The sequence below is a fragment of the Cnephaeus nilssonii genome (assembly GCF_951640355.1).
Source record: "Cnephaeus nilssonii genome assembly, chromosome: 9".
Classification (NCBI taxonomy): domain Eukaryota; kingdom Metazoa; phylum Chordata; class Mammalia; order Chiroptera; family Vespertilionidae; genus Cnephaeus; species Cnephaeus nilssonii.
In genome coordinates, this window is record NC_137080.1 from 32,089,220 (window position 1) to 32,105,692 (window position 16,473).

Here is a 16,473-nt window from a genome sequence, read left to right on the forward strand (position 1 = left end):
GTTGAATGCTGGATACACGTGGGAAAATAAAGTTGTTTTAAGAAGACACTGCACTTCTTCATGCAGGGAGGATGTCTTTGCTCTAAAAAAGTCCGACTGGCCCTCCAACACTTGTTCTGTGTTTCTTTAGAGAAGTCTTGAATGTCACTTAACATTGAATAAGATGACTCCCCACCCCCTCTCTTGCTAATTATAATCATATAAGCAGTGAACTAAACAGTTGGGGGTGAAAGAAATTCTGATGATGTTAAAAATGCAAATAGTTTTCACACCAGATTAATTCATTTAACTAACAGTCCCGATCTTTAAGCATTAAATGTTTGAGTGTGAAGCATTTTATTCATGAGGGAGATCGTCCATGGGAGGCTGGGCTGAAGCTTATTCCTCTATCAGGAGTGACTTGAGGATAAACAGGATGCATATTGTTAGCTAGTTATTAACTAGCAAGTTGCAAGTTCTTTAAAACATTTCAGGATGTGACTGACATGATTCAAGATTAGCAGGCCTGAGATTGTCTGGGGCTGTTTGAGGTTAGGGAAGCCGAGTCATACAAGAATCTAAACGGATGTTTGTGTTATCTGTGTTTGACTAATATTTGAATTAATGTTTTATATTTAATCAAAGTGAGATTGAAATTCATTATTACTGTTGCTATGCAGTTCTAATTACAGGAAATAACCAGCCCTTCCAAGTTCAGTGCCAAGTGTTGTTGGTGAAGCAAAATAGTCTCTGGAGGAAGGAATTGCAGGTCTTAGGTCTGGAAGAGAGTTTAGTTCACTGTTTTTTGGCTATTTAACACCCAGACACACTCTCTCTCCCTCCCCCCTCTTGAATACACATATTCTCATTTTTTAAATTAAGTTTATTGGTATGACATTGGTTAATAGAATCATATATGTTTCAAGTGTACAATTCTATGATACAAGATATGTACATTGCTCTGTGTGCCAGACTCTCTTTTGATTAAAAAAAAAATCTGCCTTTGTTTCCTTTAGCCTTCACCTTCTTTAGTTTGTATTATTAAAACAATTAGACTTTTGCCCCGCCAGTATGGCTCAATGGTTGAGTGTTGACCCATGAGCCAAAAGGTCCCCAGTTCCATTTCTGGTCAGGGCACATGTTGGAGCTATGGGCTCAATTGCCAGTAGGGGACGTGCAGGAGGCAGCTGATCAGTGTTTCTATCTCCCTCTCCCTCTCCCTTCTGCTTTCTCTAAAATCAATTAAAAAAATTTTTTTTTCAAAAATGAAAATTTTTTATAATGATAAATGTAATTTTTCAAACTATGTTTCTGTCCCATTTGATCCTGCATTATGCTGCTTGAGAATCACTGTTCTCTTTAGAGATTAAAAACAAAAACAAACACGAGGCTTTGTATAATTAGGTTTTGAGATTAAACTTGGGCACAGAGCTTTTTGAAGATAAAGCAGGTGTATGGTTGGGTTTCTTTCACCATGTGTCTTACATAAATGCTAAAGGAGTCTAGAATCCAAATTCAGCTTTTTCAGATACCCAGAGATACTCCTCCTGTCCCTGTGACGTTCTAAACCACTGTGTTGGGAGCATTTCAGGTTTGCATTTCTCTCTGCATCTCAGCCCCTGGGCACATGCGTTTTACTTGTATAGAAGCAAACATCTGGACCTGCGTGATCATCCTGCTAAAGATGATGAACTCTGGAATATATAGAGAGTATACATTGGAAGTGTGTACCACATTCTTTAATAAGAAGGGCTTGCTTTTAACACTACGATGTCACAGAGTAAAGAACAACTGGCATATTTTAAAAACAATCTTATCAGGAAGGATGACGGCACATGTGATCTGCTGGTGGGAAATTGAAATCACAGATTAAATTACATTCCTGGCTAATAAACTCACCAGGAGAACAGGCCAGAGCTAGTGCCAGCAGAACACAACCCTAAGATATTATATAAAGGTTATCTGATTGAAAAATAAAATAAATCAGGAGTCTTGGTAATGTGTCTGGTTATAATTGTTTCTGGCTGGTAGAAAGGGATCCTGGAATCTTACACGTCCAGCTAAACAAAATGAGTTCACTCCTTCCTGTAAACCTCACCGAAACTTGTCTCCAGGGCCTCTGCATGGGAAGGTGGAGGTAGCATAAAAGCAACATTTATTTTTATAATAAACATAAACCATTACTTAGGGGTGTCAGACACTGATCTCAACATCCTCACTAAAGGGCAAGATAAAAGAAAAGTAATTAGATAATCATAAGGGCTCTATGTATTTGTAAGTGCTGATATAAGCATGATATACGATAGATTCAAAATTATATGTATATACACATTAGACAAAACACATAATTATACAGAAAACATAAACTATTTAAAAAACTGACTTATATGTATTAAAATAGAAGGGTTCATTTTACTTTGGTTTGATCACTTGTTATAATCATATACTTTAGATAATCACATTAAGATGTCCCGGAAATGCTCACCAAAACCCAGTTTATCTTAATTCCATGCTTGCTTTTGAAAAAATAGAGGTTGAAATATACAAAAGGAAAACTTTTTTGTAGGATAAATGCGGAGAAAGTATTTATAGAAATAAATGAAAGAAATCCATAGAAAAGTGTATTTCTTTGTTTTTAAATTGTAAATAGACTTGAGGAATCTGACTAATGAGTGGGCAATGGGAAGGGACCCACAGGTAATATTCAGCTGTGTAAAAGTTGAAAGGTGAGAAGCTATGGAGGATTTGAGAAGGTTGTTGAGCATTTGAGCATAATCAGATGAAAAGTGACATGTTTGACCTGATTTATAGAAGAGAGGCAATAAATACCTTTGGTGATAAAAGATTTTCTACAGAGTTAGGGATAAAGCATGCTAATGAAAATTATAGTCAATGAACTTTATTGCTGAGTGATAGTGAGATTTAAAAAATAATTGGGAAGCTAGAGAATTGAAGAGTCCCCGTACAAGTGACAGGGAAAACCTACCATTTTGTGGCCAGATGTTTAGTATTTAATAACACAAGTTCAGTTGGATGCAAGTTATCTTGCTGTTGATTGTGCTGAGTGCTCTTGATTTTATTTTATCAGATTTTTTTCCATTGGTCTCATTAATGATGGACCAGTGGAGCTGCTGGCTTCTGAGGAGGGTTAGAAGCATTTTAGTGTGTGTGTGTGTGTGTGTTTCCCAGAAAATCTACATCTACATACAGACCCCTGTCTTTCCCATACTGAATAGGGAGCCTGTTCTTTTGGGACCTGTACCCAGAAATTGAGGGTAGGGAACGAAGAAAAGACCATAAGGGAACTTGCTCCTTTGAGTTTTGTATTTCTATATCATAGTGTGTTATAATACCTTGTCTGTTGGTTCACTTGTACTTTGATCTTAGATGTTTAATCTTACACTTGGTTTCAGTAGACTGCATTTCAATTCTTTTAATTGTCTGCAAAGCTGAAAGAGTACCCTACTGTTAGAGGGTACTGTTAATTAATGATGGAACACATTTCCCACACACCAGTGCACTTTTATCAAGCAAAATCTCGAAGCACAGAAGGTCTTGGTTTACATATTGCCTGGTTAGTCTAACCCCCTTTTATTTGTTTTATTTGGGACTCAGCAAGTCAACTTTGTTAATAAAAAGCATCATGTGGGCAGTGCTGGTCTGAGAAGATGTAAATCCCCTGTAAAAATCCAATAGTTAAAAGCAAACCCATGTGTTCATGGATTTTTCTATTATATTCAACTCTTCAGGAACAGCTTAGTTTTAATGGTTTTTAAGAGGAATCATGAGATAACAGAGGCTCTTATCTGCAAGGAGAGGCACACAGAAACTCTGAACATTTAATTTTCTGAAAAAAAAATATCCCTACTACTAATTATTGTCCAAACCCTTCTCATTTTATTAGGCACAACTCCATTCAATTATGTTCTTCACTCATCATATCTTTAATGAAAAAATTACACTTAAGTACTCATGTCAAATAGAAACTGAAGCAAAATAGATTGGACTTCTCTAGTAATTGCCGAAGAGAAATTTAAATTCTACATTTAATTTGTAGGCAATTACAAATTATATTTCCAATGCAAATCAGAACAATGAGCTATGGCAAGTTATGGGGAGGTAGGGTGGGGAAGTTAAGAAGACTATATTGTTTTCTGTATGATGATGACCTTGTTAAAAAGATCGCCAGATTCCTTCAAGCTTGACAATAATATGGATAAAACACCATGAGGGCCATAATTTCAAATAGTAGCCAACACAGAGAAAAGGAAGCCGTAAGTTTAAAAATGATGAAATAAAAATGTCCCATGGAACTTAGAGTGTGTGGTCATCCATGTAAGTGTAGGTGAGTGCACTTGTTTGTGGAAAGAAGCCAGAGGTGCTTAGTTGAAGGTGTCCTGTTCCTTCCTGAGGATCAGATGATAGAGCTCAGCTCACCGCCCTGAATCACGTCATCAGCCTTGTTGAGAAAGAGTGTAGGTTAAACAAAATTGCCATCTCCAACAAGGTACCCAGCATGAAACACCACATTTTGTCACCAGTAAGTATGGCTGCTGGCCCTGGGGAAGTGGGATGGGGATTGTGAGCAGTAACTTAGGAGAGGAAGGTTGGAACACTTGTGTATGTAAGATGTTAGAATTCTCCCCACTAGACCGGCAAGGTTGAGGTGAACCTTCTAAGACCGAATAAGAAAACTGGAGTAGGAACCAAATTTCACTGCTGCCCAATGATATGTGTTTTAATGTTCTCAATGTCCTTCTCATTTTTCTTCTCCTATATAAAAACCATTCCCTCTGAAGGTTACAAACGTGATATGTACTGTCTGAGTAGAGAATATGCAAATGTCCCTCAAGAATGCATATCGAACTAATGTAGTAACCCCCACAGTTAACTGTATACTTGATAGTGTCAGATTTATACATCTCCAAGAATTACTATCAACTCCTTGCTTTGACATTGTAAAAAGAATAATCTACTAGAATTTTCTTGATGCTTCTATCCATTTAAATAGTCATCCTACTTTAGGCTAGCATATTATTTTGAGATTGTTGAAGTGAAATCTTTTTAAAGGTTATAAAAACTAAAACTTCTGCTGTTTTCCTGAAAGATTAAAGAAAAATTTTATTAAGAAACAGTAAGAGTATTCAACTGTATCTTCTCCTGTGTTACCAGCATTTTGCATTCCAAATAGAAAATATGTCAAGGTGCATTGTGTATTAATCAATCAAAATGCAAAAGGAACAGCAAAATTCACCATAACAACCGAGAATATTTCTCAGGGGAGCTTTCATTGAATTGCCTGGGTTTTGACATAGAGTAACCTGGCTGTCTGGCTATTGATTTGGGCATAGTTATCTGCTGCTTAGTAATTATTTACATATGCATTGGAATTGTGTCACTGTGCTTTTCAGTGGGATTAGGAGAAGTGTGAGAATTTATTGCTATTTCAGGGCAATACTATGGTTTCCAAAGTTAAGAGCCCATTGTTAGGCCTTTTAGCAGGCTGGATTTGTCACTAGCTCTAGTTCTACCCATAGAAAGAGGGAAGATGGTTTATGGATGTTTGTTTCTACATTTTAATTTTTACAGTTCACAGTTTCGTATCATATTTATTTTACACACCAGCCATTTCTAGATTTGAATGCGTTAAAAGTGTATGTGTGTGTATATATGCACACATATGCATTTTCTTGACAAATTCTTCATTATAAGAAAACATTTTTAAAAATGTATTTTTATTGATTTCAGAGAGGAAGAAAGAGGGAGAGAAAGAGATAGAAACATCAGTGATGAGAGAGAATCATTGATCGGCTACCTCCTGAACGCCCCCTACTGGGGATGGAGCCCTCAACCCGGGCATATGCCCTGACCAGAAATCTAACCCTGACCGCCTGGTTCATAGGTCTACACTCACCCACTGACCCATGCCAGCGGGCATAAGAAATTTTTATTATTTGATAAGGGTTGTGGCTTGGACCAATAATGCTTACCTTTTGACAAATCTTTATGAAGGAAAGGAGAAAACACAATATTATAATCCATTGTCCTTAAGCGTACAGGCTCAAATGAGGGTTTTCAATGTAAGTAACTCACTGGGACAATGCTAAAATGTATGGCCTTGCTTCAATTCTCCATAGCCCTGTGGATAACTTTACGGGTGGGACTGATATTTAGAGGTCTATACTATTCACCACTGATTTGAAGATATGGGACCAATTAGCTTTTAATTTTGTCCAGGTTAACTTCTAATATAACATGGACTAACATTTGATTATGTGAAAACTTTGATTTAAGCCAACTTTGGCCGGAGAGTCGTGGAACAGAAGTGTTACTTATTAAAGAGGTGTCATTCATTTGCCTTCATGCTCATAATGATCACATTCTAGTGTGTATATTGATGTATATATTGGTCAGGATGTTCAAATTTCTCCTGACTTGCTCTTAAATGACTAAAAAACCTAATAAACTGTCTCCAGTTAATTTTGATGTTGAATATAGAATCCAATTTCATAAGAGTTGATATGAGACTTCATTTTTATGCTTAATTAAAATTTTTCTGAGGATATGCCATTTTGTTTAGAATCATGTCTACAAAATGTTTAATAGTAACTCATTGCTGAAGGGGAACATGAGCAAAATATTTAAAATTTGTAATGGGATTTAAAAAAATGAATTCAGAAAAAAAAAACGAGCTGCTTTAGAGGCTCCTAAAACCCTTCCCACAGTTGTTCTTGAATAACAGGAAAAGAGAGGAAGATTTCCTTCAGACTAGCCTAATCTAAATATGAAACTCCCTCAACTTCCTTCTGGCCTTACTTATCTCTTTGTTCTTGTTCAATGTAAATTCTTTCATTATCTAGTGAATATAGACATTCATTCAGCTTATACCATCTATCTTTTGAACTTGTTTGCATGGTGTTGTCTATCATTAATTGAAAGCTCCTTGGTTGCTGGGACAAGTTCTGTTATTCTATTTCTCAGATGCTTATTACCATGCTTGGTTAAGTAGATCATCAATAAAAGCTTTCAAAGTGCCTTTGTTTACATTTCTCCTCACCTCTGGTAGAAAATTAATTTATGTATTGCCCCATCAGCCAACGCACTTTCTTACCGATGGTGAGGCTAGAGATGGAGGGGATGTGATGTGATGTGGGGTGGCAGTCAGGCTGGAGAGCAGCTCAGAGTGATGAATAAGAGCTCGCTCTTGGGAATCAGACAGACCCAGGGGAATATTCACTGCACAACTTACTCTCTTTTCAGCTTTGAGCTTTCCAAGCCCAGATTTTCTCATCTGTAAAATGGGAATGTGCTATGTCTGGGCTGAATTGTGTCCCCCACAAAATTCATATATTGAAGTCCTAACCCCCATACATGAACACACCTGTATTTGAAGACAGGGTCTTTATAGAGGTTAAAACAAAGCATTAGGAATGGCCCTAATCTATTATGAATAGTGACCTGAAAACAAACTTTAGAAATGTAGACAAGACAAGGACATGGACAGAGGAAAGGCATTGCGCATTCACAGGGAGAAGATGGCCACCTCCAAGCCCTGAAGATGGTTCTCTTCTCACATCCCTCAGAAGGACCAATGCTTGATCTTAGACTTCAGGTCTCCAGAAATGCGAGATAATTAATGGTGGACCACACCAATGCAGACACGATAAATAATTAAACAATTTCTGTAGTAAAGACATCAGTCTGTAATACTTTGTGGTGGTGCCCTCTTTCATGGTGGTGGTGTAATTAAATGAGATCCTATTTCTTTTTTTTTAAATTTTACTTTATCGTTTAAGGTATTGTATTGTCCGGTGTATAAGATGACTGGGCATATAAGATTTTCCTGGGTTAAAAAGTCGTTTTATATGCCAGAAAATACAGTAGTCCAATATATCTAATCCATTATATCCAATCCCATCAATATAGTCCAATATACCGTATTCTCCAGCGTATAAAACGACTTTTTAACCCAGGAAAATCTTATACGCCCAGTCGTCTTATACGCCGGAAAGTATGGTATTACAAATAGTAGTACATACGTCTCCTTTTATTTTTTCCCCCCACTGACCTCCTCCCTCCCCGCCTCCCCTACCCCTCCAGCACTTGCCCTCGCCTCCCTGCCCCCAGTGTCTTGCGTCTGTTGGTTGTGCTTATATGCATACATATAAGTCCTTCGGTTGATCTCTTACACCCCCTTCAACCCTCCCCTACTTTCCCGCTGTAGTTTGACAGTCTGTTCGATGCTTCTTTGCCTCTGTCTATTTTTGTTCAACAGTTTATAATGTTCTTTATTATCCATAAATGAGTGAGATCATGTGGTATTTATACTAGAGATCCTATTTCTGAAGCGCTTCTTACAGTAAATGATGTGTAACGGGCACTTAATAAATGGTAGTTGAATAAAATGGTCAGAGGTGAGAAAACAAAAGTGGAAACATTTTTTAGAAATACATTTGCATCCATAAGGCCTGTGTGGGCATGGAGGTGTATTAGACAGAAAATACAGAGAAGCTTCTTTTTGTCCAAATTAGGCCCCATGCAAACGTGAGCATTTACGGATCTACTGTATTCAATTGTGTTTTCCTTTGCAGTTGTCCCTTTGGGATGATAAATGACCCCAAATATTAACAAATGAGCCTCACAGGAGGATTTATGATCTCGAACCATAGGGTTCAGATGGTGTCTGCATGTTGAAGGCTCAGTAAAAATATGTAAGCAGGGTGTCCCAATCTATCTGGTTTCATTGGATTGGTTTCACACTTCATTGCTTTCTGGCAAAGAAATATTGTGGGCCCAAATCATTTTAAAAATCACCAGTGTTCAAATGCTGCCTCCTGCTATTCATTCACGCTCCTCTATGCATAACCAGTAGTTGCTGTATTTGTGTGGCTCTAGAGCACATTTTTAAACACCAGTTTTACGTGCTGAACAACCCCTTCCCTCGTAAACTTAAAAAAAAAGTTACTTTATTTGCAAGCTATTTTTCAAAATGAGTAAGTACAGGATTCTTTTTCTTATTTTGTACCTCCGAAGACTAATTCCGTCTAATTTGATGTTAAGTAAAATTATATTTAAAGTAATTGCTTCTAACATGCTTGCGTTTCTCAGAGGGAAGCCAGGGTTGGCATATTTCTTAAGAGATGAGAGTCTGCCCCTCCACTACGTTGCTGCGGCACGTTTTATCCAAGATAGTCTTCCCAAGTCCCAGCAGTAGTAGTGAGGGGAGGGCATTCAAATGGGAGGTTATATTTCACAGAACATTCTCGCCCTCCACACACACATGCTCAAATCTCCACCATAATCAAATACACTCTTCAGAGAAGGCTAGTCAAGTTTTATTGTTTTCTTCCGTTTGTTTGGTTTGGGTTTCAGGGCATTTTGTGGAGAAGGCTCTCCTGGCACAGGAACAAAACACTGGTCACCGCCTAGGAAGGTGACCGACTCGGCAGCAGTCATCAACTAGGCCATGACTACAGCTTAAACACCATGAGTCACAAAGGAAACGTGTCAGTGATAACAGCCACTGTTGTGTGCACACACTGTTAATACCCAGCAAGGTGGAAAAAGTGGGAAGCCTGTTTGCTTCCCTAGAGAATGTAGACCTTCCCAGGGCTGTTCTCAGTTTCAAGAAGGGGTAATAAAAATTCTAATTACTCTGCTTCAGGCTGCCACCGTCTTTGCCTTGGGCTACTTCAAAGGCTTCATATCTGGCTTTACTTGACTAACTCTTGTACCTCCTCCATCTTTCTAAAGCACCAATTCTATTCTGCCTCCTCTCCACTGAAACCCCACAGTTGCCCCTAATGTCCCTCCCAACAAAGCCTAAGTTCCTCAAGCAGGAGGCTGCCTGCTTCAAGCTCATCTCCTGCAGCTTGCTGTTTGTGCCTGCCCTCCAGCCAGGAGGACTACCTGCAGTGTCAGGCTTTCTCTGGCCTCTGGACTTTTGCATGCGATGGTCTAGGTATGTACAGCTCTCCGCCCTCCATATCTAGCCATCTACTACTCACCATGAGCTCAGCCTAAGCTTCGTGGGCTCTGCGACTGGGTTAAATGTTCCTACCGTGTGCTCCCCCCGCCCCCAGCCACCACCCTGCCCCCCCCCCCCCGTGTACTTATTGTATTAAAAGTACTTGCTACTCATCTTTCCCACTAGATGCTAAATGTTTGAGGGTATAAACAGTGTATATATGTGTACAATATAGTATCTAGTGTAAAGCACAAAAGGACATGTTAGAGGGAGGGAGGGAGGGAGGGAGGGAGGGAGGAAGGAAGGAAGGAAGGAAGGAAGGAAGGAAGGAAGGAAGGAAGGAAGGAAGGAAGGAAGGAAGGAAGGAAAGAAAGAAAAGGAGGAGAGGGAGGGAAGGCAGACCAGCAGAAATGGAAAGTACTGAAAGTGGGAAGGAGATATGGGGAGAAGGGACCTGGTATAAATAGAGAGCTTACTATTTATCCTACCAGTTTCTTTCATTAAATCTTCATGACAACTCTTTGAAGCAGGGATTATTACTTGTAATTACTGATAAGGACAGTGGACCTCAGAGGGTTCAGCCCACTGTCAGAGGTCCCAGCTAGCAAGCAGTGGGACTTCAATTTGCATGCAAATCTGCCTGATCCCAACCCTGTGCTCCTCTTCTGACCCCTGAGCTCCCTTTCCTACTTCCCACCCACATCACGGAACAGAGAGAGAAAGATGTCATAGAATCACCTTGCACGTTGGCCACAGTCAAGCAGGTCTAATGCTCGGCAGCTGCTCATTACCCAGCCCTCCCGTGCTTTAGGCTGACATAGAAGAAATATGCTCCAAACAAACCCACTGGCCTCTTTCTGTTAATCACTATAAACCAGTGCTATAGCAGAGCTGGTTCACTGAGCTGAAGTTGTAGGAAACACTGCAGAAAGTAAAGAAAAGGCTAGGAATGGCAAATATCTTGGAAAACTAGCAGTTTGCGTTCTTCTGAAGGGTCATTACTGAATGCATAATCAGATTGAGATGAATTTCCGCAAAAGAATTACATTTGTGGTATCCAGAAAGCAGGAAACATGTTTGTGCTTTGAGTCCCTTGCATCATGGAGTGTCATGTGCATTAGTACACTTAATTAGCTGCTCTGATGACATCAGTTACAGTGTCACATGTCATGAGTGGCTAATTGCTTGCAAATGGAAAACCCTATTTAAATAAACACCAGGGGCTCACTCAGAGGTCTGCACCAAGCATCTTTTAGGCTGACTGACAAGACATATCTTTGATCATCTTGGGGCAAAGAAATGAACATTTTCATACAGAAATCCAAGAGACATTACTGAGGCAACCAGGACATTTTTTAAAGAAAACTTATCAGTTAGAGAATACAAACTGCAAGAATTTTTAAAATACCAGTTATTAAAGTGCACAATAACGTTGCATGGCCATTATAGCTAACTAAAGCACAACACTATCTTCTTCATCTTGTATCTTCTAAAATTACCTTGACTCTGAATTGTAGGTTTCCGCCAAGCAACTTAATTATATTTTGAAAGTAATTCTGCTGTTAGCTTTGCAAAGTTCATCTTCCACTTCTGCTTCCACACCCACACGGCTGCATCATAGATGTAGGAAAACAGCTGACTCATTTTATTCAGGGATGTTACTCGTGTCCTAGACTTTTAAACAAGGGATGTTGAAGCGATTGACATACAATTTTTCTCATTTTATAAATGATAGTAAGGCCTGAGACTAAAAGTAATTCACCTCAGATCCCCTAGCTCAGTATTATTTCTACTCTACCCCCCCCCCCCCATAGGAATAGGGTTGAGCATTCTGTTGGTTTCTATTGATGATTATAGCTCATTTTATAAATTATTATTCAGGTCATCAGGAATGCTAGGCATCTTTCTCAAAGTTAAACCATAAATTGATAGCAAAAATGAAACCAAAGTTCATACCTCCTGACTCATGATCCAGCTCTTGTAACACCAAGGATGTTGCCTTTTTTATGGAAAACGTTTGTGTTTGATATTTAAAAAAATTTTTTTTACATACATGTTCATTGACTGCATTTTGCAGACTCAGTGTTTGCTGTCCTTGGTCTTTTGGAGAAGTCAGAAGCTTTTAAAATATTTTATTTTTCAATTGCATTTGACTACATTAGTTCCAAGTGTACAACATGGTGATTAGACAATTATATACCTTATGAAGTGGTCACCCTGATGAGCCTAGTACCCACCTGACACTATATCAGTTATTACAATATTGTCTTCTTATTCCCTATGCTGGACATTTTAAGTCACAAACTTTTATTATTATGTGAGAACTTTAGTGTTTAATAATTGTTCTGCTACATTCAAAGAAAAATAAAGGCTTTGTCAATGAAGGCTTATGCACAAAACAACAGAAACAAGAAGTTAAACAGTGGAAGAGATCATAGACCCTCTGTGATCCAAGACTATTTGGGGGAAACTGAGGCCCAAGGTTGTGAGGGTGTTAAGTGACTTGCTGAAGGCTACACACAGTAATGGGTAGCAGCTGACCAGGAATAACACCCACATTCAGTGCTACTTCTATATTCTTTCTAGCAGCAGAATGATTTATGCCAAAGTAAAGAGCAATAAGGGTAAACCACAATCAATTTCTCTGTTTCCTCTTCTCTCTCTCTCTCTCTCTCTTTCTCTTTTCGTTAATCCTCACCCAAGGATATTTTTTCCATTGATTTTTTTAGAAAGAGTGGAAGGGAGGAAAAGAGGGAAGGGGAAAGGAAAGGAGAGAGAGAGAGAGAGAGAGAGAGAGAGAGAGAGAGAGAGAGAGAGAGAGGTAGGTGAGGGAGACACATGGATTGATTGCCTCTAGAACAAGCCTTGACCAGAGCCAGGTATTGAACATGCAACCCAAGTATGTGCCTTTGACCACTAAGCAACACCGGCCAGGGCCCCCGTTTTCTCTTTGCCTTTCTTCCTCACTCCTCCCTCTTCTGAATTATTAAGAAATATATATTGAGATGTGGTTTGGTTTTGAGAATCTCTTTCTTCTAATAAATCAGGGATGTTTCTTTGAGGTCTAAAGAATGATATTCCATAAATACATATTGTGTGACTATATTAGTTTTGCTTTTCAAAACAAAAGCCAATACTTCTTTTCTGTGTGTTGGTAGAATTTTCTGACTCCACTTATTACTAAAATAAGCTGAGTAAACTTTGTGTTAAATGATTATGAGCCTGATGGGTCACCATGATCCACAGAGATGGTGTTGAAGTTTGGTGAAGGCAATACTTAGCCCCCTGCCCCTTGATGAGGAACCAATGGACAGATGCAGAGTCAGGCAGAGGTAGGTATAGATGTCTGTTTTATTAGCACAGAAGGTAAACTGGATGATGTGACCTAGCTTTTTGGCAACATAGAACTTCCTAAAAGATTTTCTGACTTAGCCATAGGCTATATCAAGTCTGTGGCATTTAAAGAATTGGAAGAAAGCCATGCAAAATCCAGGAGAGCACCCCAAAGACAGGGCCAGGAGGGACTGGGGGAGCTGTCCACCACTTTCCTCTTCCTTCCTGGAGGGGCTGAGAGGAGCCCAGATTATTGACTAATCGAGGTCCCCTACATGGAGGAGGGGAGGACAGTGATTTTTCTGCTTCTAAACATATTTTGGTTGCTAAGTAATTGTAAAAAATTCATTTTTTCTTATCAAAAGGGAAGTTAAAGATGTTTCAATCATGCTTATCTAGTTTGAAGAAATATGTATAGTTGTTATTCACTGTTCAAGTAAGACAAAAATTACATCCTTTGAGAGTTGTTCTTAAATTAAGTGTACATTAGGATCATCTGGGCAGCTTGTCCTAATGCGGATTCCTGGGCTCCATTTTCAGAGATTCAGTTGGGATGGCATCAAAATCAGGAGTCACTCAGGTGGTCTTAGGGCCACACTTTGAGTAGTACTACCTAGAGATGTCTTTCTCCAAATCAATTAATTTCTGAAAAAATTTTTTTTTGTGTTATGGGTCACTATTTAGCCATTTCAAGTTTATTTATTGAAGCCGATGATTGTTTACCACCTCACCATGATTAATTAATATATTTATTTTTTTACATGTTCATAGAGAAAATATGGACACATATCATGAACCTATTAACAGTGCTTATCTTCTTGGCATGAGATTATAGGGAAAGGGAAGAGTTTTACAATTTTTTTGACACTGGTATATTTTGACATTTTTTTTTAATGAAAAACTTTTATTTCTCCTATATTCAGCAAACACATGAAAGATTCTCCTATTTCAAAAAGAGGAAGTAAAGGAAGGAAAGAAGGAAGGGATGGTGGAAGATAAAGAAAGTCAAAATGCTGAAGTTTTCAAATAAAAAGGAAAAATTATCTCTTCCTGTTAAACTTAACTTGAATCGTGGTCCCACCTGTCACTCAGAGGCATCTTCCTTTTCCTAAACTTGTGGACTTCTGACACGTTCTAACCAATCCCATCTTCCCCACTCCAGTCTGTTCTCTATCCATCTCTCCATTGTATTTTAAAATATAAACCATAATACACCCACTCCTTTACCTAAAACCCTCATGACTCCCATTGCACTTAGACTAAAATCCAAATTTCTCATCTTGACCAATGAGATCTTTCGTGATGCAGCCCTGAGATATCTTTATCTCACTCATCTTTATATCTTACTAGAGGCCCGGTGCACGAAATTCGTGCACGGAGGGGGTTTGTCCCTCAGCCCAGCCTGTACCCTCTCCAATCTGGGACCCCTCAAGGGATGTCCGACTGCCCGTTTAGGCCCGATCCCTGGGATCGGGCCTAAACGGGCAGTCGGACATCCCTCTCACAATCCAGGACTGCTGGCTCCCAACTGCTTGCCTGCCTGCCTTCCTGATTGCCCCTAACCGCTTCTGCCTGCCAGCCTGATCACCCCCTAACCACTCTGCTGCCAGCCTGTTTGCCCCCAACTTCCCTCCTCTGCCGGCCTGGTTACCCCTAACTGCCCTCTCCTGCAGGGTTGATCACCTCCAACTGCCCTCCCTTGAAGGCCGGGTGCCTCCCAACTGCCCTCTCCTGCTGGCCATCTTGTGGTGGCCATCTTGTGTCCACATGGGGGCAGGATCTTTGACCACATGGGGGCAGCTATATTGTGTGTTGCAGTGATGATCAATCTGCATAGTACTCTTTTATTAGATAGGATAGAGGCCTGGTATAGGGGTGGGGGCCAGCTGGTTTGCCCTGAAGGGTGTCCCTGATCAGGGTGGGGTTTTCTTGGGGCATGGGGTGGCCTGAGTGAGGGGCCTGTGGTGGTTTGCAGGTGGGCCACGCCCCCTGGCAACGCAAGTGGAGGCCCTGGTATCTGGAATTTATTTTCCTTCTACAATTGAAACTTTGTAGCCTGGAGCGGAGCCAAGCCTGCTGTTCCCTCCGAGGCCCGCAGCCATTTGTGTTGGGGTTATAATTGAAACTTTGTTGCCTTAAGCGGGTGGGCCCGGCCAGGGTGTGCGGAAAGCTTTGTTTCCCCTGTTGCCGCCGGCAACCCTGGCCTGCTCTCTCAAGCTCCATTCTGCCGCCATTTGTTTGAATTTGTTTACCTTCTATAATTGAAACTTTGTAGCTTGAGTGGAGGCTTAGGCCTGCAACGGCTGGCAGAAAGCTTGGCTCCCTCTGTTACCTAGGAAACCTTGCTCTCTGTGGCTGTAGCCATCTTGGTTTGGGTTAATTTGCATACTCGCGCTGATTGGATGGTGGGTGTGGCTTGTGGGCGTGGCTTGTGGGTGTGTCAGAGGTATGGTCAATTTGCATATTTGTCTATTATTAGATAGGATTAGCCTATTAGGTACCTGGCACAAAGTAAACACTCTACAAATATTGGCAAATTATTGGATGGATAAATTAATGAATATTCCTTCCAGAGAACCTGAAATGTGTGTTTGATTGGATTTCCATCCAGAACCTACAACAGATCTTTTCTGTTGGTGCTTCTGACACTTCTGGGAACATGTTTATTTCCCAGGCTTTATGCCCTGCTAGTTGGACAGTCTGATCTCTTATGGATTCCTAAAATCCCGTTAAGTTCTTCTCTGACATTGAGGTGAAGTAGCTGAGTTTGCATAGGACAGAGCAAAGATGAATGGATTCTGGCAAGGACTCAGATTATCTGCGTTTGTAACTTGCTCAGTGGTTTCCCAATGTGATTTTGCTCAGAAGTTACTCTGATGGAACATCCATTCTCCATTACCTCTCACCCATTCTGGTTTACACCTCAACAAAATAATTGTCCCACAATGAATAAAAAAAATCGGCAAAAGTCTTTTGATGTGCCGCCAACAGATATTTACATTGTTTCTCTTTCACTAATTATTAGAAAATATGAGATAATAACTGTCATTTTCTAAATAGTTTCTGGAATAAAATAAAAAAATGTTTCTGTGTCAAGATTCCATTTGTAGTATTGGCTTTGATTCCATAACACAGTTTCTTTCGAGAACTAGATTGCTTACTATATGAGGTGAATTAATTTTTGCAGTGATGGA